Source organism: Palaemon carinicauda, chromosome 37, assembly GCF_036898095.1.
Source record: "Palaemon carinicauda isolate YSFRI2023 chromosome 37, ASM3689809v2, whole genome shotgun sequence".
NCBI classification, from domain to species: domain Eukaryota; kingdom Metazoa; phylum Arthropoda; class Malacostraca; order Decapoda; family Palaemonidae; genus Palaemon; species Palaemon carinicauda.
In genome coordinates this window covers 70,128,780-70,152,674 of record NC_090761.1, presented here as the reverse complement: position 1 = coordinate 70,152,674, position 23,895 = coordinate 70,128,780, and the positions used below count along the sequence as shown (strand labels likewise).

Genomic DNA, 23,895 nt, shown 5'->3' with positions numbered 1-23,895 from the left:
CGTTGCCCTTGTTTAAATCTTCTACCTTCATAACGCAAATAAACCTAAACTTATCCAAACATCCATAACTGAAAATTTAATGAGTGCAAAATACGATGTACTGTACAGTATTCTATCAGGATGAATTTTCTTTAAAATTACAATTCACAAATGATGCAATGACTAAAAATATTACTGAAATTGGTAACTAAAGTGCTTTTCTATCCATGAGTTTATATCAAGAACCCCTTTGAAATCTGACTGGACCCTTCTACAAAGTAGATGCTAAATTTCTCTATTTCAAACTGATCATTTAATCAAGTACAGTAGTCACCAAGTCATTTTGAAGAAGAGAAGCTTCCCACCAGCTTGGTTCTGGAGTTCAGGTACAGAACCTACAACTCAACCATTCACGACTTCATATCCTTCTTCATCTATTCCCTACAAGAAGTGACTAACAGCAACCTGAATGACTTGCCTCCTGGTTCTGGGAGGACTACAATTCCTTTCTATAATGGAAAGAATAAGGGAAGATCCTAGAACACTGTATCTTTTTGGCTTTGTAAGAAAATCTAATAACCTTTCCCTACAGGCAAGGAGACAATGGAACCATCCTGAATTTGTGCGTATGAAGTCAGATATATCAAATCTATCCCAGCTCTCAGGAAGAACTTGTCTGGTGCAATTCTTGAAGAAAATAGTCACGTAATAACAGAACCCTCTCTACCCATTACCTACGAACCATGGTGAAGTCAATGAAGCATCCCTGGAATGTACAAAGGCAGGAGAGGGACGATAGCTCGGTCTTGTAAGAGCTCTAGCACTTGTGGTAGGAGTGAAAGCTCTTGTAAATAATGCTGAAACCCTTCCCTGGGGTTGAGTTCAGGTAGTCCTTTCCCTCTTCGAGCAGTAATGGCACTCATTGCTTCTTGCTCTCACAAGGAGAGAGAGGTCGAACAATCAGTAAGTAAGCGTGAAAACTGATGAAGTTGGCAAGATGAACTTGCATGTCTAGGAATGATTACCAGAGACTGAAATCATAAAGAAGATTTTACATGTGGAGTCTCTCCTGAGGATCACACGCTTACAGGTTAGTGTGTATGAACAGGCGAGGGTGAGCCAACAGGTGAGGGCGCTCTCCTGAGTCACTTGCGGTAAGTTGTCAAGTTCTTCTTCAGTGAAGGGAGTCAAGGGGACTCCCAGAACAGCACAGTTTTTACTACAGGGAGAGAAGTGCTAGGAGTCACGCATACCCAACTCCTATTGATCGGTCTTCTTAGACTTGACTGTCCATAAAAGAGGAAAAGAGGGAGGAGCCCTTCCATCCAGACCGGTAATCTGTGATGAGACGAAAATGAGGCAGAAGTGGAAGATGAACTTGAAGTTCTCCTTCTAAGGGTCATTCCAGCTGATGGCAACACCCTTACATGGAAGAGATCAAAGGAACTCCATGGAGAAAGCACAACCAATGATACATTCTTTGAGCCTCTCTGGGAACAAGAAGACATTGAAGAAAAGGGTGAGAGTGGCACTCTTCTACTTCACACTTAGAAGCAGTAAAACCTTCTTCCTTCAAGGGTGTACATCAATCTAAGAATTGCAAACCTCCTTAGGATTATGTTGTCGTCTTTATCACTGGCCACACAAGAAAAGAAATAAACGGCAAACAGGAATGCTGTCTAACAGAATGAAGAATGTGGATATCAGCAAATTGTAAACTGTCATATAGCTACAGTTACCAGGAATCCACTGTACAGTAAATCTGTTCTTCCTTCTAAATATCCCTAGCTGACGAAGATCTGCCAATGCAGTTATCTCAAAGAAAAAGTAAATATTAAAATGGCCAGTTGAGGGCATTCAAAGTACTTCTGAACTATCCAGCAGCTGAAAAGAAAGTGACAGTTCAGTGGCTTATTGGGAGAGCGGGCTTCCCCCCCAATCAGTAATAACTACCTCCACCTCAAGGTTTTAATAGCCAGTATCCACTTTCTTTGAAAACCTACTCCTATTTAAGACAAGGGTTTGTATTCATAAGGGAACAAATAGAATTAAGGTTTAATGCAACCTACTGGCACTCAAGGGGTTAACACTTTGAATAACATGTGATATATTTTGCATCCAGTAATTTCTACTCCCATCAATCCATCGGAAATATCTTGCATACAGTAATTTGTATTTTTTCTATTCTGTTATTTATGATTAGGAAAATTTTACAAAATAATCCAAATTATATATCAATGGAAAGGAAATTTATTCAGTTGCACAACAGAAAAGTTTTGTAAATTCTTAAACTGTTAATAGTTTTGCACCAAGCTGAGTAAGTAAAATGTCTCTAAAAAGGGCCTCACGCCTGAGGGGTGGGATTGCAAAGCGACACATGGATTTTCTCAAGAGCAATTAATACTTGAAACTGATAGCCTGGGCTATTATATTTTTTGTAAGTAATTGTTATTAAGTATTAAACATAAATCCTTCCACTTAACAGTTCTATGAGTAACTGATTTTAGTCCTAGAGATCTAAAAGCAAGATAATTTTCAATGATCCTTAATCAACAATGGGAAATTATGGTTGTATAAAATATTAATATTATTAGTTTTTTAATGAATAATTATATGCATATCATCTAGGCAATTGCTTTACTTGAAATTTTTTTTTGATGAATTTATATCAGTTGAATATGACAAATTCGTAGATAATTTGTATTTTTCCTAACCATACAAACCTTAGCTATTTAAACGGATTTTGAGCGAAGCGAAAAATCTATTTTCGGGTGAGATGGCCATGTCGTCCTGATGGAAGTTCCTTAAAGTAGCTTCCTAAGGGATGTATGTACTACAGTGATATTCCCAGAGAATTTTACCTTTAGGTATCCAGAATTCTAACTCCTGGCACGAATATCCTTAAAATTTCTCCAAAGGATATCGCATAATATCAGCGGACGCATTCTTGACACGCCTCCATAGCAATCTGCACCCCAAACAGCGTTTTGGCTTCGAGGAGGATGTGGCAAAAGGGAGCCGTCCAAAGGCTCTCCCCGCTCTCGTAATACTATTGGGAATACAACAGCGCCATTCCCACGACGGCGGACATTCCTTGTAGCAATGAGCGTGGTGTTACAGATACAGTACCACGGGAGGGATACTGTGAAGATCTTTTCTTTTAGAAGAGATGGGTGGGTCCATCAGGACGACATGGCCATCTCACCCAAAAATAGAATTTTCGCTTCGCTCAAAATCCGTTTTTTGGGCTCAAGCCATGTCGTCGTGATGGAAGCATACCAGAGCATTAGTGTATCTGTGGATTTTTAATCAGTGCCTTAACCTTATAGCAACCTTTTCTATGGTCATGGGGACCACATGAGACAAGGGACGTTACCGTTATTCGTTACCATCACTAATCATAAGCAATGTTAGTGCTTCCTGCCTCCTACAGGGAAGAGTCATTCTAGACAGTAGAAAAGGGATCTTGAGGTTAACATACATAGTATGACCAAACATAAGTACACACTGAATATACAAATAGTCTCATAGTTGTATATTTGCTAAAACAACATCAGTGTCTCTTATATCTATTATTTGATGCATACAAATATATGAGGGATACTTACTTTGGTAAGTTGAAGAACTCTGGCATGTATACATACAATTGTCTGGCGAAGGTGGATGCACTACATTCTAATATACATTTATTACTAATAAATGACTAAAAGATGTTCAGTAAAACGAATGTAGTATGACAATGGGATTATATCTGTAACAAGTACAGAGACTATATTTCCTTCTTGAAGGAAGAAATGATGAGTGCCACTCTCAGACTGAAGAAAATTATAAAACAATTTCTCTTCATGATTCCTGTACTGGTTACTTCTATCTGCACTGTGTACTTCGTATACCGGCATTAGTGCTATCTGTATAATTCCACACCTGGGATTTTGAACAGAGCCAGTGTTATTATGGTAATACTTAATTAAAAGAAGTCACACCTAAGAAGGGTGACCTCTTCTCCTTTTAATTGACAGTCCCAGTCAATTAGCTGTTCATCGTAGAATTAGACGGCAGGTTAAATATTCTACCTGGTGTCACCACATATTGCTTCAGATCATGGATTTGTATAGCATAGTGTATGTAGAACACACTGGATGATTCTCATCTGTTACATGTGCGAGGACATGTGAGGTCCCAAACCAAAAACTGTTTACCACAGTAAATAGGGGGCAGGTTTTAATACACTACCTGCTGCCACTACGAAGTGTTTCAGTTCATGCACTTGTTTTGCATAGTGTTTGTAAAACACTCTGGATGATTTCCATCCAATGTATGAACGAAGGCGCTCAAAGTCCTTATACTGAAAGAAGTTCAGTGATGAAGCAATCTTTCTCAGATCGTGACCTGCGGGAGTACTGTCCGGATCCGCTCTACGAATAAAGTAGGTGAGCTTCGCCCTTAGTTGTTTTAGGGATAAATTTGATCCAGAAGTTTCTCCTTTAAAGAGCTCTCCTCCCCTGAAGTCTGAAGTTCTACGAAGATAGACCTTTAGACACTCTACAGGACATAGAGAGACATCTTCCTTCAGAGGGCAGATTCTCCAGGGACCCCACCTCTTAGTGGGTAGCTCGTTTTTAGCAAGAAAGGATGGATCAGGAAATAGATTCAGTTCTCCCACTTCCGTGAACTGAATGTGACCCTCATCTCTGGATAGAGCCACTATTTCACTAACTCTAGCCCCGGAGGCGATAGCGAACAGAAAAATAACCTTTTGGGTTAGATCCTTAAGAGAACAATCTTCATTGCTCACAGATGAGGCATAATGTAAGACCTTGTCCAAAGACCAAGAGATGGGCTTTGGTGGTACTGCAGGATTAAGCCTAGCACATGCCTTCGTAATCTTATTAAAGATTTCATTCACCAGATCCACTTGAAAGGCATATAGGAGAAGCCTAGTCAAGGCTGACTTGCACGTATTTATCGTATTGGCCGCCAGACCTTGGCTATGAAGGTGGACAAAGAAGGACAGACAGAAGTTCATTGAAATTTTTTTTCGGTCCTTTTGCTTTGACAAACGCAACCCACTTTTGCCAGGAAGACTCATATTGTCTTCTAGTTGACTTGGCCTTGTATTCTTCTAAGAATTCTATATTGCCTTTAGAGATCCCAAACCTTTTCCTAACTGCTAGAGCGAGAAAATCATGAAATGAAAGGTTTGGGTTCTCTCTGATAAAACGAAGGCAGTTAATTTCTGAATCTTCGGAAATATACCTAGGGTCAGAGCTAGGACCAGCCTCATCTAGTCTATCAGCCCCACTAGAGGATCCTCGTATGGGGCTATATAGCGAGGTAGTTTCTTGATGACGCTTATGATGAAGAGGTCGAATTGCAGTTCCGGGACTTGTTCCCATCTGGGAGGGAATATGTCTGCGCCCATGGACCATTCCAACTCTATCGGTTTGTATCGAAATAGAGTATCCACTGTGACATCGTGGATCAGTTGTAAATGAACTGCTGGTAGGTGCCGTCCCTTTAAGAAAGGGATGGTTGATTGATTGATTGATTTAGAGTTTTCAGGCATCCTGACATCCAAGGTCATTGACGCCGGTAATATTTAATTTATGCATACAAAAATAAAAAATAAAATAAAATAAAAAATTAAAGAGTATTCAATTAAAATCATAAAAGTTGAATGTCATAAAAGTTAAATAGTTTTCAGAAGACCTGCTTCTGAAATAAATCTAAAAATGCCACTTGCATGGTAGGACACATGATTTCCTAGAATCTTGGCAAGGATGAACCTGCCACCCTCACCTCGAGCCTCAAACAAATATCTATTCCTTAAGTTGTTATAATTGGGGCATTCGGTCAACAAATGCCTTACTGTTAGAGGTACTAAACAGTCGTCACAATACGGTTGCTGTTGGCCCTTCAGCAGAAACTCGTGTGTCAACCGAGTGTGACCAATATGGAGACGACAAAGAGACGTCTCCCATTTTCGGGGCATCATATAATACCTCCAAGGAGATATGTCATTTGTTACCTCTCGCATTTTATTCCCATCTAGGCTATCCCATTGCTGTTGCCATTTATTGCAAACCAATTTCTTGATGTCAGGTAAGAAATCATTACAGGGAATAGGATACCTTCTTGGCAGCAACTCGGATGCAGCCTTCTTAGACAGTGAATCTGCCTTCTCATTCCCAGACACACCTACATGTGCTGGAACCCAACAAAATTGAACTGTTATACCTCTCCGTCCAATAATAAAAAGCCATTCTAAAATCTTTAAAACTAGAGGGTTATTAGAATTAAAAACTTCTATAGCTTGAAGGACACTCCTTGCATCACTAAAAATTGTAAAATTACCCTCCTTCTCCAACGCTATTTTCTCAATAGCAGTTAATATGCCATACAGTTCGGCAGTAAATATGGAAGCGGTCAGAGGAAGTGCACCTCTACAATTAAAACCATTACTATGTAATCCAAATCCAACGCCAGCATCAGATTTGGAGCCATCAGTATAGATAAAAGTTGATCCTCTATGTTCTTTAACATGTTCATTAAAAAGAGACCTGGCTTCTAGGTCTGACATATTCTTCTTATCTCCAATAAAATATTTACAAAAAGATATCTCTGGTAACTTCCATGGAGGCGTTGATGATACCTTGAATGGAAGTACCTTATTTCTAATTATATCCAGACTATTTAATAATCGTTTCACCCGAAAGCCATAAGATTGAGGATATTTTGGGTGCAACTCAAAGTATGATGCGTGTCTTACAAGGCTTGCAGTCTGAAAGGCTAGAGAGTTAGGGAGTCTTTGCAATCTAAACCAATACCGAATAATGGAAGACATTCGGTAAAGGTCTATCTAGAGGTAACTCTCCAGCATCAACAAGGAGACTTGGGATAGGCGAGGTTTTAAAAGCTCCAGTAGACAATCTAATACTTGCATGATGTATTGAATCTAATATTTTTAACCGGCTTGGGGTGGCTGAAGAATATATTTCACAACCATAACTAATTTTGGAAAAAATCAAGGCCTTGTATAATTTTAAAATAGTATTGCGGTCTGCCCCCCATGATGTATGGGACAATACTTTTAAGATATTCAGAGCTTCAACACATTTAGCTTTTAACGCTTTTAAGTGAGAAACTCATGTAAGCCTACAATCAAATATCAAACCTAAAAATTTAGCTTCTCTTGCACATGGTATCCGTTGACCTTTAATGTATATATCCGGGTCTGGATGTACTCCCCGGATACGACAAAAATGGACATTTGCTTCAGTTACATACTGGCCATTCACCTTCAACACTGGTGGTGGGTTGGGGGTGAATTTGCCAGCTATCTTTTTTACTTTCCTCCACACAGAAGATGGTGGTGTTCTACTGTTAATGGAGGAAACAAAAGACATCCATGACTGGCGCCTTGCTTCTTTCATGGCACGACGGAACTGTGCTCTACATTTCTTGTACATAATTAAATTCTCATCAGTTCTGCGTCTACGCAATCGTGTTAGAGATCTTCTTGTGGCTCTGTGGAGGGCAGTTAGCTCTGAAGACCACCACGGGACTGGTCTTTGTTTCAATAATGCTGTTGTTTTGGGAATTGAATTGACTCCTGCTGTATGGAGAGTTCCATTCAGTAAGTCTATGGCATCATCAATATTTTAAAGAAAGGGATGGGTAACTTCACCAAGACTGAATGAGATGTTCGAATGTGACGTCTTATTATCGCATCGGTGTCCCAGATCAGTCGTAGGGAGCCTGATCTGTGTGGAGGGGGCTTCCCCACCCATGAAAGGACCAGCAAAGTCTTGGGACTTTCGTGCTCTAATTTCTGTTAGAGAAGCGATTAAAGAGGGATCGATCTCAGTCTTTTTATATCTCTTCAAGCGTTTGATGCGTGTTTTCTCCAAGCTCTTAACGCATCTTTCCGGTGTGCCCTTAGCACCAGGTCTGTCACTATAGCGAACTGGGGAAAGTTTAGCGCCTTTTCCTGTTGGCGTTTTGGTATTCTGACTGAATACCTGAGTCTCTTGACAGACCTGACGAGCTCCTTTTATATTTCCAAAGGAGAGGAGAGTTGATGTGACTGAGGGCTTCGATAGTTTTTTAAACATCGAAACCCCTGAGCTGGAGAAAGTCGAGACTTCTAGAAGCCTATCTTGCATCCGTGATGTCCCAGGAACCGGGTCATTTCTTTGAATGCACATTGGCCGGACACTTCGGGTGCTGCCCACTCCAGCCTCTTGATCAGGTATATTAATACCTGAACTATTTCTAGGCTTGAGTTTGACGTGACTAAGTTTGTCAATCCTTTGAAGATACTTAGAACTGTGAGTCCGACACATATCTTCCTTAGGATGAATGTTACTCTCTGTAACATGAATTCTAGATAGGAGGAAGGGGGGTGGTTGACTGGAAGGTTCCGAAGGACACCTTTCAGGTCTGACAAGACTACGAACACCCTTAATTGGAACAAGGTCCATATGTTCAGAAGGATTAACATTCAGAACTTGCTGTTTTTTATGAACTTGAGTGGCGACAAGTTCAGAATGGCTCATTGATATCTTGAGTCCTTCTCGTGAACACGAAGCAGCCTTCCCTGGAACTCGATGAGCTAAAGTTTTCTTACTACCTGTATGCTCTATAGCTCTCAGGTATACTCCTCCAGGAGGGTTTTGAACTGTAGGAGAAGGTAAGGAAATGATGGTAGGGACATTTCTGTTACCCATCAATGTCTCATCTTGAATAGGCTTTGGACCGAAGGATCGATGGTCCTGCGATCCTGAGGGAAAGTTCCTCCTAGCCGAAGCGTCTTTATGCTTCGAGTAGTCAGTAGGCTTAGACTTTTGACCATCTGCCTGTATCATCGTGGTCACTGGAATAGTGGGATGTTGTTGAGCAGCCCGGATATTTCCAGCATTTCTAATCTTCTTTTTAGGTTGGGGACCCACAACCACAGAAGATTTTCTCTTTGAAGGAATGCCCCATTTTTGGAGAAGACCTATGTTCTCCATGGTGGCATTCTTAATTACTTCCTTAGTGACCTCGTGTGGGAAGAGGTCTTTACCCCAGATGTTGGAAAATATTAGCTTCCTTGTTTCGTGTTTTACTGTTGCATCAGCGAACACAAACTCTCTACATGCTCTCCTAGCCTTCATAAAGGCGTAAAGGTCCTTCATCAAGATAGCCATATGCATTTTGGCTATGACCATGAGCATGTCTGGGGTACTTTCGTAGGTTGAACACAACTCTATGTAGTTTAGTAGAGAAAGGGATGTCGCAAATCTCTCCTTTGACTCCTGTTCATTACACAAGAGCAACTCAGACAATTTAGGGAGACATACTTTGAATTGTCGACTTGCGACGTCCTTGTCTAATTTTCCTACTGAAAATGTCAAATGGACTTCCTTCCAATCCTTTTCCTGTCCTGGAAAAGCTGGTGACAAAGGCTTGCACTCATGGAGTGTGGGACATGGCTTACCCGCCTCTACCGCTTTGGCAACAGAAGTAAATGCCTTCCCCATAAAGGGGAATGAGAGTGAAGTAGGAGCAAGAAAGGAAGGTGTCCATTATTCAGTGAGAATACCTTCGACTCTGAATAACCCGCCTTTCTTAGACTACCTGAAAGGATAGTCTGTGCCTTATCATGGTCGAGAATCAAGACCTCCTTTGGTTCCGTTCCTTTTCTTGACTTTGGTTCGTACTTCAGTCGAACCCAACAATTAGGGAAAGCATCAAAGCTTGGCCAAAATTGAATTTTGTCCAAAGGAACAGCACCTATTTTCTCTCAGATGCAGAGATTGCCATTTGAAATCGGCATCTGCTCCGCGAACCTCCAGGGATTGGTTATGGAGCATGTTGGTAGGTCTTGATTTATGGGTCGTTTGACTGACCCCTGGGAAGCGACAAAAGAAACTTTACGAGGATCTATCTTGCGTTTTACTTCCTGCTTTTCGTTTTCTCTACGAAAGCTCTCTATTTGATTTTTCAGTTGGATACATAATTGCACCACATTATCCAAATTAGGGGTAGAAGACGAAGATGTCGACATCGATGGCTCTAAAGCCAGCACAGGCGGAGGAAATTCCGACGCAACATTTTCCTCTTCTACCTTGGGGCATTTCTTGCCCTTAATCCCAAAGGTTTTCTGGCCATCAGGGGATGTAGTTAGCTCCTGAGGCACTACTGTTTCCTCATTTGCTTCCGGAAATAGTAGCTTACGCATCCCATCATTAGGTAGGAAAGGTCCCGGAGAGATCTTTTGAAAGCCTTTCACCCAGTTGCGTAATTTATATTGAGCTGAATCCCTAGTCTCTGTAGACTTGGGATTTTCAAAACCTTCGGACATTAATGTCCGACATATATTGCAAACCTGTGGGTTCCAATAATGTAGGGATCCAGAAATAATATTGCAGGGGGCATGAAACCTGCAAGTATTATGACCGTAAAAATACTTACTCTTGGCCTTGCAGAGGACTGCAGCACAAGGTATCTGGTGTTCATCCTGTAAAAAAAGGAAAACCAAATGAGTATACAATGGATTATCTCCTTGACAATCAAAATGCAAATGTCCTTTACAATAGAGTAGCTTAGGATAGTAAGCTATAAAGGGATAGTAGGAGATACATACTTGTGTACCCCTGTGAGCAAATGCTGTTGCCTCCCCTCAGTATTAACTACATGGAGATTTCTCTTTAGAGTAACTCCAAGTAGAAGGACTCTTACCCCTAAGGGTAGAGAAGTATCAAATCACTGTCCCAAAATAATGTTAATACTGTGGGGTCAGGATGACTGATTCTCGATCAGAATATTGAAGAAAACTATTCATTCAATATATGAACGGTACCAGCAGAATGCTCGTACAAGGGTACCCAAGGTATGTCAGAAATACTACGGTATCATGGTACTGTAGTTTTCTAATTGCAGTAAGTCTATATTACAATTTACTGGCTACTGTACATCATGTATTGTAGTCTAGTCATTATGCTGCCTTTATAGTTGCATATGACAGTATGGTCCATCTAGCATGAAGCCAGCTGGACTAGGAAAGTAAAGACATATATTTGTATATCCCACTCAGCCTATTTGCTGTAGTCTTCCTACTATATTAAAATATAGAGTTTCCTGATCAGGGAGACTCAAGGAAAAAGGCTCCACCCTTCAAGGGTTAGGAGTGTATTACTCCTGCCTTGAAGTGTTTAATATTGTAGGGTAATCCTAATACTGATTTCTAATCAGGATATTGAAGAAATCATATTCATTCAACATAGGATTGGGCTCAGCAAATGCCTGTGTTGGATATCCAAAATATATTGGAAATAACTACTAGTATAAACTATATAGTAGTTTTCTATCTGCAGTATATTCTATACTGCAGATATACTGGCTACCTGTATAATATATACAGTAGTTCAGCCGGCATGTAGCCGTCATAGCTAGGTCTTGCCGGCATACCCGGCATGCTAGCTAGAGAAAGAGAGAGAGATAGCATGGAAAAAAGGCTACTCCTTACTGTGAATGTATACAGTAATTAAGGATGTAAAAGTCTAATTTGACTGCCTTTTTCCAGAAAGGTTCTAATAGAAGGGGAGAATGTACCATTCAGGCTTCCATGCAGCTACAGTACTATTGCCGACAAGGTACCGCCGATACACTGCCGGCCGGCAAGTCCAGCAGTACCAGTACAGTCGGCATGCTGTCAACTAAGTCAGCACTATCTGTGCCGGCCTGGCCTTGCAGTACCCCGGCAACAGGACCTGTAGCAGCAGTCCAAGAGAGGACTGAAGAACCTTGGGAACAGAAGGGACTTCCCTCTCACGGCCATCATGGTCGCCGGCAGTTGCCGACAGATGATGTGGTTGGCGGCAGTATGCTCTGCCGTCAGCCAAAGACATGACTAGAGAGGGAGTCTGGCTGGCTCCGGCAACCTACCAGCAAAGGTAAGGTTGCAAGATGCCGGCCTAAAGAAAGACAATGGCTCAGCCATCAAAAGTGGACAGAGGGGTAGGGAACAGGGTCCTATAGCGAGTGTGAAAGGAACTGGCAAAAATTGTCAGTTCTATCACCTGTAAAAGAAACTCTGTTTCGGTATCGGCAGAATCCCAGAGAACAGGAGAGACTCAGTTCTCCATCCCAGAGATTGCCGACACAGTTAAGGGGATGGCGGCACTGCCACCTCCTCTCAACAAAGAAGAAATAGAGTTCCAGTGCCACATATCCTAGGCTAAAGAAAATTACTCTTCAGCCCAGAGAACTGTGGCATAGGACTAGTCTTTTAGTCGCAAGGAGAAGATGGTATCCTACCATAACTTCAAGTGCAGCTAATGAGGGCTAACCTCCATTGCCGGCCACCTGGCCGGCAGGAGAATGATGGTATCCTACAACCCATTCACCCTGCCGGCAGGTCGCCAACATAAGACTAAATACTCTGAGATTCTGACTAAATCCCAAAACCAACGGTTAAGGGAAGAGGCAGGACAAACCCTAAGTTAGCCATGTCTGAATAAAATTCAAGGCACGGCTATTACGGTTGTAGCCTGAGGCTACACTCAGAGGGAAAGAGATTACCCTTAAGTCTCCGAAGAGACGTGTAATGTTTCATAACATTCTAGGAGGTATCAGTCTCCACTGAATGAAAACAATACACGAGGGTAACCGGGAAAAGTCTGAACGTATAGTAAAACGTCTAGGTAAGGTTACCTAGGCTATACGAGATCTCGGTTACCTAAATCACCGAAACTCTAACTATACGATCGACAGAGAAAAGGGGGAAACAAAAAATTATGCACATTATCGAAACTTTACAAGAATAATTGCCTAAATAGCTAAAAAATTAAAATAATTAAATAAAGCTATTAAAAACTGGAAGTCGTTCTGCTATCTAAATAACACATGCCTAACGAACGACGGCGCCATGGCGCCTCCAGTAACTGGCCTAGCTCTTAAACACAATAAAATACTCTAATTTCATTGTGAAACAGGAGCTAAAATATACTCATAGTAAAGACCCGATACTCAACTTTCCAGAGGCGGAAGAAGATGGAGAAAGCATAATAATAATCCTGTAAAACGATCGAAAAGTTAGATCACCAGGAAATATCACCGAGCGAGATCGCTACAAAAAAGGAAAGTCCGCCGTCGTGGGAATGGCGCTGTTGTATTCTCAATAGTATTACGACAGCGGGGAGAGCCTTTGGACGGCTCCCTTTTGCCACAATCTCCTCGAAGCCAAAACGCTGTTTGGGGTGCAGATTGCTATGGAGGCGTGTCAAGAATGCGTCCGCTGATATTATGCGATATCCTTTGGAGAAATTTTAAGGATATTCGTGCCAGGAGTTAGAATTCTGGATACCTAAAGGTAAAATTCTCTGGGAATATCACTGTAGTACATATATCCCTTAGGAAGCTACTTTAAGGAACTTCCATCACAACGACATGGCTTGAGCCCCAAAAATAGGGTATTACTTTCGGCGTAGCTAAATGACGAGCCATTAGATTTTTAACGAGGGTTAACTACCCCCTCGCTAGTTAGCGAGGGGGTAGGGGAGGGGAAGCTAGCTACACCTCCCCCCTCACACACCGGTGAACTGATTCACTTCGCTTAGAGGTAGGACTTCACAGGGGACAGGGCTGGCGGGCAAGTTTGATTAAATAGCTAAGGTTTGTATGGTTAAGAAAAATACAAATTATCTACGAATTTGCCATTTGTTCCGTAACTGGCTTTGGCTTTGCCCGGGGACTCAGAATCCGAGTGTGTAGCACTCGAGATAAAGAGTCCCTGCACCTCGCAAATCCCTTATTCTGCAAGGAACGTGCGGCCTACGTAAGCTTGTGTGTGAAGGAATGAAGTGTGACTCGTCCTAGGAAGTTGACCTGGAATCCTTTAGATGGAATTCTAGGATAGGACGTCCCAAATACCACCTCGTCAGCGTATGGGGGATGCGACAGTATTATCTTAATAATAGGAACACAAGGAAGCATGATTTACCTGCAGTGGTTTGAGGTCAGCTGTGCAGAGAACCCAGGATGCTGCTTTCCCCAAGAGAGGGGAGGGTGAAGAAAAGAGTAAGGGCCAGGCATACTTTTTCATTCATGCAGTCTAAAACCGGGTAACAATGCCGTCAACCTTCTGCTACTTGTCCATTAAGGAGCCTGAGGTTTAGACCAGCTGTTGTGCAGCCACCACAGGTTCGATAGAGAACGTATCGAGCCTCCTGTGGGTCACGTCCTGCAGGTAGTGGGCTGTGAAGGTTGTTTGACGCTTCCAGACCCCAGTTTGTAGAACCTGCGTCACTGAGTAATTTCTCTTGAATGCCAGGGATGTAGCGATGCCTCTGACATCGTGTGCTCTAGGGCGACGTGACGGAGGAGCGTCTGGATTCAGGGAATGGTGGATGACCCTGCTAATCCATGCTGAGATGGTTTTTTAGTGACCCTCCTCTTCGTCCTTCCTGTGCTCACAAACAATGCTCGCACTCGAGGACGAGCTGCAGCTGTTCTCTTAAGATATAGCCTCAGACTCCTTACTGGGCACAGTAGGAGATGGTCTGGGTCATCTGTTCCAAAACGGAGACTCAAAATCTGGAAGGAGTCGAACCGTGGGTCCGGAATCCCAGGATTTTGAGTCTTAGCCACAAACTCAGGGACAAACCCGAACGTTACCTCCCCCCATCCCCTTGAATGGGCAACGTCGTACGAGAGACCATGAGGTTCGCTGACTCGCTTGGCCGAGGCCAATGCGAGTAGGAACACCGTCTTCCAAGTCAGGTGACGATCAGAAGCCTGGCGTAATGGTTTGAACGAAGGTCTCTTAAGAGACTTGAGGACTTGAACCACGTTCCATGGAGGAGGTCTCACTTCCGACTGAGGGCAGATAAGCTCGTAGCTTCGTATGAGTAGAGAAAGTTCCAGCGAGGAGGAAATGTCCATTCCTTTCAGCCTGAAGGCCAGGCTTAAGGCTGAGCGATAGCCTTTCACTGCCGAGACTGAAAGGTGCATTTCTTCCCGCAAATACACAAGAAACTCCGCTATTGCTGGAATAGTGGCATCGAGGGGAGAGATACCCCTCCCACGACACCAACCACAGAAGACTCTCCACTTCGCCTGGTAGACCCCTGCGGATGACTTTCGCAGGTGCCGAGACATCCTTTCCGCAACTTGTTGCGAAAAGCCTCTCTCTGTGAGGAGATGCTGGATAGTCTCCAGGCATGAAGCCGAAGCGATGCTACGATTTTGTGGAAGATGTTGCAGTGTGGTTGCTTGAGTAGCTCGTGTCGCGGAGGAAGTTCTCTCGGGAGTTCCGTCAGGAGCTGCAGAAGGTCCGGGAACCACTCTGCATGATGTCATAGCGGAGCTATTAGAGTCATTGACAGGTTGACCGATATTCTGGTCTTGTTGAGCATCCTTCTCATCAGACAGAACGGTGGGAAGGCGTAAACGTCGATGTTGTCCCACCATTGTTGGAAGGCATCTTCACGGTGCCTTGGGGTCCGGGACTGGGGAACAGTACAGCGGAAGCTTGAAGTTCAAGGCTGTCGTGAACAGGTCCACTGTCGGAGAACCCCACAAAGTCAGGACTTTGTTGGCTACTAGAGGATCCAAAGATCACTCGGTACTCACTATCTGCGATGCTCTGTTCAGACTGTCGGCGAGCATATTCCTTTTGCCCGGAATGAAGCGAGCCGAGCGGAAAGGGCTGCTGCTTGGACACCGCCGTCTTTGCTGCCGCTGCCGGTTTCGTCGTCTTGGACTGGCGAGGTTGTTGAGGTGCTGGAGGTTTGTAGGGCTTTGTTGTAAGAGCCCTTCAGAGAAGAGAATCCTGGTTCGATTTTCTCCACCTCTTAGCCGCCTGTTCCACATCCTTGGGCTCAAACAAACTCTTTCCCAGGAGGGAAGAGTGTCTGAGCTTGCAGACATCCACGGCTGGGACCTTCGAGTGGAACCTCTCGGTCACCGCATCACGTCGCTTCAGGATCGAGTTTGCCCACAAGTTCGAGACTTTGGGGGCCAGAAACTCAATGGTGCGTGTGCCCGAAAGGAGGAAGGTCTCCAGGGCCTTCCTGGTGCTCTCCTTGGACAGATCCTCGGATCGCAGCAGGATGCCAAGAGACCCCAGCCAGACATCCAGCCACGAAGTGGCCTGCATGGCACACTTTGCGACCTTCTCCTGACTCGGGATCTCTGTTGCCGAAAATGTCACTTGCCGGCTGGAGAGTCTTTCAAGAGAGACTCCCCTGGTAAGCTCTTCCACAGAGTGGTGGAGCGGAAGAGCTAAACAAGACTCCTCCATGATCTCAAAATACTCCTCTGTTGAACACGAGGAGGTGGGAGGAGCTTGTTGCCAGCAGTGGAACGGCTGGAGGAGGCAAACTCGGAGAGCTGGCCCTCAACCTTATCCCTGGCACTCTTCACCCCTTGGGACCAAGGCCAAGCTGCACTAGCCTTAGTGGGTTTCTGAGTGCCAAGGACTCGGTCCAGGACCGTGTCCTTGCCCTCACGAGGGGCGATCTCAGGGTCCCTGAACCCGTTGAGATGCCTCATCAGAGTCAAGACTAGCCAGAAGGCATGTTCTGACTCTTGCTGCTCTCCTCCTGGTGAACTGGCAGCAAAGTCTCCTGTCCCCAGATGCTCTACTTGGGGGGACACGTGGACGTTCTCCTGGGGTCTCGCTGGCTCTGGTCGAATCCTGGAAGAAGACTTCGGGATAGTCTTCGAGTCCTTCGGTTCCCTTCTAGGAGGGATGCAGGACTCCAGCAAAGAAGTCTGAGGGCTCTTCTCCGCCCTAATACGGGACGATTCTCCACTTCGCTGGGGGGTTTCTCCCATTGGTGCGGTGGGAGAAGGTCTCACCTCGGTAGATTCCCCTGAGGATGGAAAAGCTTCGTCCACAGGAGAAGGAGAGAACGTCTGAGGGGGGGAAGGAGCCTTCCTTACGGACTTCTTAGGAGCCAGTTTGACCATAGGAGAAGTCACCACGATCTCTACTCCTCTCTTCCTCTTCAGTGGGGTCGGAGCTGCCGTTGGTTTGAGACCCAAATCAGCGAAGGCAGGCTTAACAGCCTGGACGACAGCTCTGATAAGGGACCCAAACCATGGCTGTTTACTGACAGACGCAGTGTCAGAGACTCCCGCTGGAGGGAAGGGGATCGGGCGATCCTTCGGAGTAAATACCACAGGGCCTGCCTGAAAAGAAAGGGAAGAAGATTGATGCCTAGACCTCTCTGAAGACCTCCCCTCCTCCTGCGAGCGCGATGTTCTGCGCTTGCGGGGGGGGGGGGGGGGGGGGGTTGAAGAAGATGGCCTGATTGCTCTCGCTCCTGAAGACTCGCTAGGTAGCTTGCGTTGCGAAACCCGGAGGGAATCGCGCTTGAGCCCGAGCTGGCATTCGCGGGATGGAACAATCCCAGGTTCGCGCACGTGTGCTGGCGAGGGAGCACGTGGACGCGCGGGCGAGTGTTGGCGACCAGGAGAATGACGGCGCGTAGGCGAACGACGAAGCGCAGGCGAGCGATGGCGCACAGGAGAGCGATGGCGAGCAGGTGAGCGACTGCGCACAGGTGAGGTTGCACGTGGCCGCGCAGGTGATCTTCGGCGAGCAGGCTCGTGGGCGCGTGGGTGTACTGGAGAGTGATGGCGCGCAGGCGATGGGGCGCGCAGGTGCGCGATCTGGAGAAGACAGATGGGGCGCAGGACCAGTAGGCATAGAAGCGCGTGAAGGAGACTGCTCGTGGGTGCGTGGGCGAGTCGGGTCCCGTCTACCTCTGGAAGTGCGCACGGTAGGAGCTGGAACCTGTGGGCGCGAAGGTGACTGCGCACGATGGCGCGTAGGCAAGGGTTGACGAGAGGGCGAGTTCCGAGGGCGCGCAGGTGAACACTAGCGAGAAGGCAAAGGATGAGGCTTCCTTCCTACGCCCAGATCCGAAGATCGTGGGCGCGCAGGCAAGCGATGGCGCGTAGTTACTCCCTGGCGCGTAGTTACTCGCTGGCGCGCAGGGGAAGTTCGCTGGCAAGCTGGAGATCCTGGGCGCGCAGAAGATCGTGGGCGCGCGTGGCGCGTATCAGGATCAGGGCGCGCAGATGTGCGCTGGCGAGGAGGAGAGCGCTGGCGAGCAGGAGAGCGCTGACATGTCGACTCTGCCATAGGAGATTGCTGGCGCGTTGTTTCAGGCCCAGGATGACTCTCAGCAACAGCAGGAAGAGGAGAGGGCTTGCACGCAACTGCACGCGAGCGCGCAGGAGATCGTGGGCGCACAGGTGAAACCTGGCACTTAAGGGACTTGCTCACATTGTGAGACAAGCCCTTTTGCCCCGAAGGGACTGGTGCCCGTTGGATAACGGGGTGCGAGGGCGCCCACTGCGCATCAGCTGCCACGAACAGTGAAGGAGGATCAGCAGGTCTGGCAGGCGTAGGAGATCGCGAACGATCTGCAGAGAGGTCCAGTGATGCGGCTGCAACGGTCGACTCACGACGAGGAGGATCCTCTGCGGGAGACGGCGAGGGCGAGGAGCCGAAGAGGCGCCTCCTAACTCCTTTGTGGGGAGAAGGAAGACCTCTACAGCGAAGAGGAGGGCGAGCCTTGCGATGGATACGTCCTCTGGGAGCAGGAACACCATTGTCGGTCCTCCGAAGAGGAGTCTCTGTCAGTGAACTCCCCCGAGGGAGAAAATCACCTGCAGGAGAGACCGTTGGACTCAGCTCCTCCCTCGAAGGATGTTCGGAGGGGGGAACTGAGCCTTCAGCAACATCAGCACCCAAGGCAGGGGTTTGAAGCCTCTGCCACAACAACGTCGACAATAGACAAAGGGGCAAACTCCGCTATCACCGGCGACTGTTTGACAGCTGCGCCCAACTAGATCAAGTCAAACAGGGCTTCCCTGGAGGGCAAACCCTTAACCTGTTAAGCGTCCCCCCTGGATCAGGTTGCCGCTAACGTACCGTCACGCTTTTTTTGCCCTGAGCGGTCATTTAACTAATGATAATTTTTCAAAGTTAATATCATTTCTTTATGCTTATAATTCGTATTTATAGTTAAAAGTAGGGATATTAATTAAATGGTAGAGTAAAAAAAACAATTAATACTACTATTATTTCATTTCAAATGGCTACATAATACTGAATATTCTAATGGATTCTTTTTATCTTCAATCCTAAATCTTACACCTGGATAATCAACAAAAGCAAAGGGATAAGTCTCTCCCCCCCCTCTCTCTCTCTCTCTCTCTCCATATCGTTTCCTGTATAGTCTCTCTCTCTCTCTCTCTCTCTCTCTCTCTCTCTCTCTCTCTCTCTCTCTCTCTCTCTCTCTCTCTCTCTCTCTCGGCGTTTCCTTTCCTATATAGTTTTGTGAAATCTCGTTGTCCAGTCATTTGGTAATGAGAAGTCATTTTCACTTTCGGCATCGAAAGAAAACTTTATTTCTTCAATATACTCATCACTGGAGGATTCAGAACTAGTGCTCTCATTATCAAACAGGTTCTCATTATCAAATTCCTCAACAAGAATATCATTTATTTCATCTAAAGAAATAACCTTCCTCTTTAGACCGTTCATTACAAAGGAACAACAAACAAACAACCACTTGCGCATGAACGCCCGAAGCGCACTGATAGGAAACCAGTTTTCTAACATCAAACTACCTTCAGAAAAATAGTTGCCAGACATCATATAAGTTTCTATTTACAGCCCCCATATGCTGAGAGTGTTGCCAAGTGGTGGTCCTATACTTACTATACGAGTAAACGTAATATCACGAGACTGACGGCTTGAAAAAGGCAATTAAAGTCATGAACGGAATATGCAGTTGAAGGCGGTACCGCGTAGATCATGGTGAACGGTTTATCACGTGGGTGACGCTTAACAGGTTAAGCCCCAAGGAAGCCCAAAGCTGCAATAAATCATCATTATACTCAGAAACAGATAAATCCTCCCCCGGAGGAGGAGGAGGAGCTTCCTCGCTATGGGAGGCAACTCCCTCTCCCGAAGCCCGAGGTCGGTTAACAAAAGAACGGCCTACGCTACCACTCGACGGCCTCTCGAGAGACCGATCGAGCGGGAGCTTCGGAGGAGGTTCGGGCAACGAAAGAAGAGTCCTTGGAATTTTCCTTCTTCAAGGAAACCCTTGAAAGAGAAAGATCCCGCTTGAACTTCTTCTTCCGTCGCCGGGAAAACCTCTCCCACTGGGAGGTAGACCAATCCCTGCACTCACTGCACACTTTATCTTTATCACACTGTTGACCTCTGCAGAACGGACACAAGGAGTGAGGGTCCGTCTCGACTGCCGACATATAAGTCCCACAAGGGCAGTCTGGTAAACCAGGGCATTTCCGCATGATAAAGAGAGAGGCGAACTTCCAAACACACAAACTGTAAGAGAAAGCAAAAAAGATTAAGGCTGTCAATGCGAGGGTGAGAGCAGACACGTCTGACCATCACCCGAGCCAAAAGCGAAGTGAATCAGTTCACCGGTGTGTGAGGGGGGAAGGGTAGCTAGCTACCCCTCCCCTACCCCCTCGCTAACTAGCGAGGGGGTAGTTAACACTGGTTAAAAATCTAATGGCTCGTCATTCAGCTACGCCGAAAGTAATACCCTATTTAAATAGCGTGGTTTGTATTTCGGTTACGGAACAATTATAATTTTTAATTAAGTGTTTATAGATTGATTGTACTCCATCCTTCATAACTTAAATGCATTTAAAATTTATCATAGCACTGAATATAGCACTAGCACTGTTTTAACAATGCTTCAAACATTTATTAAATTGTCAAAAAATTTGATTACCCTAACAACCATTGCATACCTCTATATTGCTCATTCATTATGTAGTTATGGCAGAAAATAATACTGATAAAGAAAAATAATGCGAAAACCATACAGTACCTTTCTCGAATAAACCTTTCATACTGTACTTATCTATCTTCTCGCAAGAACAAAGTTAAATATGTTAAAATTCGTCCATGAAAGCTTTACTTGAAACTTCATACTTCCATTTCTTGCATACAGCTTTAATGACCTTCTTCATTAAGATTCATCCGTGATAAACTTGCCGAGAGAACTATAATCTGGGGAGAGAATTGGAAATTAATATAATTTTTTCACCAAACAAAATAAAAAAATAATTATAATCAAATTCTTTTACTTTTACACTTACCAGATGTTCGCATTGCTTCTCTCTCAAAGTTGGGTTTATATCAGCATTTACATAAAAACAAAAAAAATTTCTTTCTTTCCTTCCAATACCTTAGGCCTCTAGTACAGAAATGAAACAATCTAGCAGCTAATGGTGATAACTATGTTTTGGGTACGCTATACAGTACTGTCTTCTGTCTTTCAGTCTTGGAATTGAAACTAATCGCTAAACTCTTGATGTCACTAGTCAGAGAGGAGGAGGATGGACATTTATATGAACATCATAAGAGTATAGAAATAAATTTCATAATACAAATTCCGTTGATTTCTGTGAGCCAACCCTGATGTTCATATTGCCGAGTCCAACACTCTGATGCGGTGGATCACCAGTTAAGGAAAGAGATAGGACCTTTAGTCTAAATAACACACAATTAATAACCTAGACTCATCTGCAGTATAGTTTTTGTTAATAAACTGTTTCAAACTTGAATCTCCAAATTAATTTTCCTTAAATATTGCCTTACTAGCTAATTCCTTATTTATATAGCCCAACACCATGTAAGATAAATGAAGAATTTAAAATTAATCAAAATCAATTGCCTCAAATAAACCAACTTCTATTGGACCCCATCAAAAGATACCACTACAGTACCTACAGCCAAACACTTTTGAAATGCAAACTAGGATTCTTTCAATTTAGCAAATACCGACTTTGTACACCATTACGATGCTGCTGAAATTCTTACCCCCCTCAAAAAAAAAGTTTTTATGCAGAAATTAGATATGTAGCTGCCCTTCTAATAAGAGTTTATACTATAGTATTTCTATATGACAAAATTTGGAAATAATTTGTACGCAAACCTGTAGTTATTTATGTGGATATTCTTTAGGCGAAGCTGGAAGGTAGCCCTTAGACTTTAAATGCGAGATGGCAACCCTACCTAACCACTGTAGTGGGTAGGTAGGGGGTTACAGTGGTTAGGTAGGGGGTGGCTGGGGGTTACCCAGCCACCTATATCTACTCACAGCTCGGTGAGTTATGTAACTTTTTTATTGCGGGTAGGACTTATCGGGAGACAGGTGATGGCGGGACAATTTATATAAATATCAACAGGTTTATATAGTTAGGAAAAAATGACAAACTTATAACAGAGTTTGTATTTTTCCTAACACACAAACCCGAATTCTTTACTATAGGAGATATTCTAGCGCGAGCTGGAAAATACGGAAGAAAAACCTTAACAAGGTTGTTAATGACCGGGCCGGTAGTTATCCACCTGTTAGGGGTGGGGGACTGCCAGTCGGTAGCTACTGAATACCTTCAATCGGATTCTAGCTAGGACTATTTTAGGGGGCGGTGACGGAGGGAAGATTTGAGTAAAGAATTCGGGTTTGTATGTTAGGAAAAATACAAACTCTCTTATAAGTTTGTCATTTGTTCCTACACTAAATACAAACCCTCATTCTTTACTATAGGAGACTTAGTCTTGAGGTCAGGGTGGACGAAGGGTTCCCTATTCCTAGGGAAGATAGTCCTCAGACTAGACTCTTTTGATGAACAAATCTCCCATTAACTTTTCTTTGTAGATCCCCATAATCTTAGCACGACTGAAGGTTTGTAAATACGTGGAAACAAATGTTTCAGTATGAAGAAGGTCGGGAATAATGACTTGGACCCTTTCCTACCTAGGATTCCCCTGACCTTGAAAAGGGGAATCCTTGTGACTACGAGTATAACTTATACCCTGTGAGAGGAGTCAGATGAGTTTCATACCTATTTCCATCGGTGAGTCCAGCTGAAACTGGTTACAGACTAGGATACCCAGATGGGAGGAAGAAGAAAGGAGCAGAAGATAGATGGATGTTCTTCTAAAATCTAGTGTAACACAGAATCCTCGACCAATGGCTACTGTCCCCTGAAAAGGCGTAAAGGTAGCTACAGCACCTGTTGCCCTGCCACAATAGGCCCTATAGAAAAGGTGTCTAGAGACCTATGCGTCACATCGGTTAAATAGTGAGTGGTGAATGTAGATTGGCGTTTCCAGACTCCAGCTCTTAAGACTTGGGAGACTGAAAAATTCTTCTTAAACGCCAGTGAGGCAGCCACTTACCTAACTTGATGAGCTTTGGGTTGAGCTGCCTCTGGGTGTCCGTGAATGGCTCTCGCAATAACTTTCTTGAGCCAGAAAGAGATGGTGTTGCGAGAGATTCTCCTCTTTACCTTGTTGGTACTGAGGAAGAGATGACGGAGACGCAGTCTGAAAGGTCTGGTGCGCTTCAGGTATTTCCTTAGCGCCCTGACTGGGCACAGTAGCAATTGGTCAGTATCCTGTGTTACCCTACTGAGGCTGGAAAATTGAAATTCTCTAAACCTCTCATCGGCCGATGAAGGATTCTGAGTTTTGGCCACAAAGCCTGGCACGAAGTTGAGCGAGACTTCTCCCCATCCTCTAGAATGGGTGACTTCGTAGGATAGACCATGAAGTTCACGACCCCTTTTTGCCGAGGCCAGAGCTACTAGGAAGACGGACTTAAGGGTTAGCAAGTAGTCAGAGGCCGTATTTAAGGGCTCATAGGGTGGTCCCTTCAAGGAACGTAAGACCAGGGACACGTCCCAAGGTGGTGGTCTAATCTCCACTGGGGGGCAAGATCTCTCAAAACCTCGAATTAACAAGGTGATATCTTCTGAGGTGTAAAGGTCAACTCCTCCCAGTCTACAGATGAGGCTTAAGGCTGAACGATAGCCCTTAATTGCCGAGACTGAAAGGAGTTTTTCCTCCCTGAGGTACAC

At 44.6% G+C, this 23,895-nt stretch overlaps 1 long non-coding RNA gene across 1 annotated transcript in view; it reads right to left on the bottom strand.

Moving 5' to 3' along the window:
- LOC137629185 (uncharacterized) overlaps positions 1 to 23,895 on the bottom strand; it is a 48,987-nt gene that overhangs the window by 9,643 nt on the left and 15,449 nt on the right. The window contains exon 2 of the long non-coding RNA XR_011041476.1: positions 20,856 to 21,037. This is a non-coding gene — a long non-coding RNA (uncharacterized lncRNA). The remainder of the gene's footprint in view (positions 1 to 20,855; positions 21,038 to 23,895) is intronic.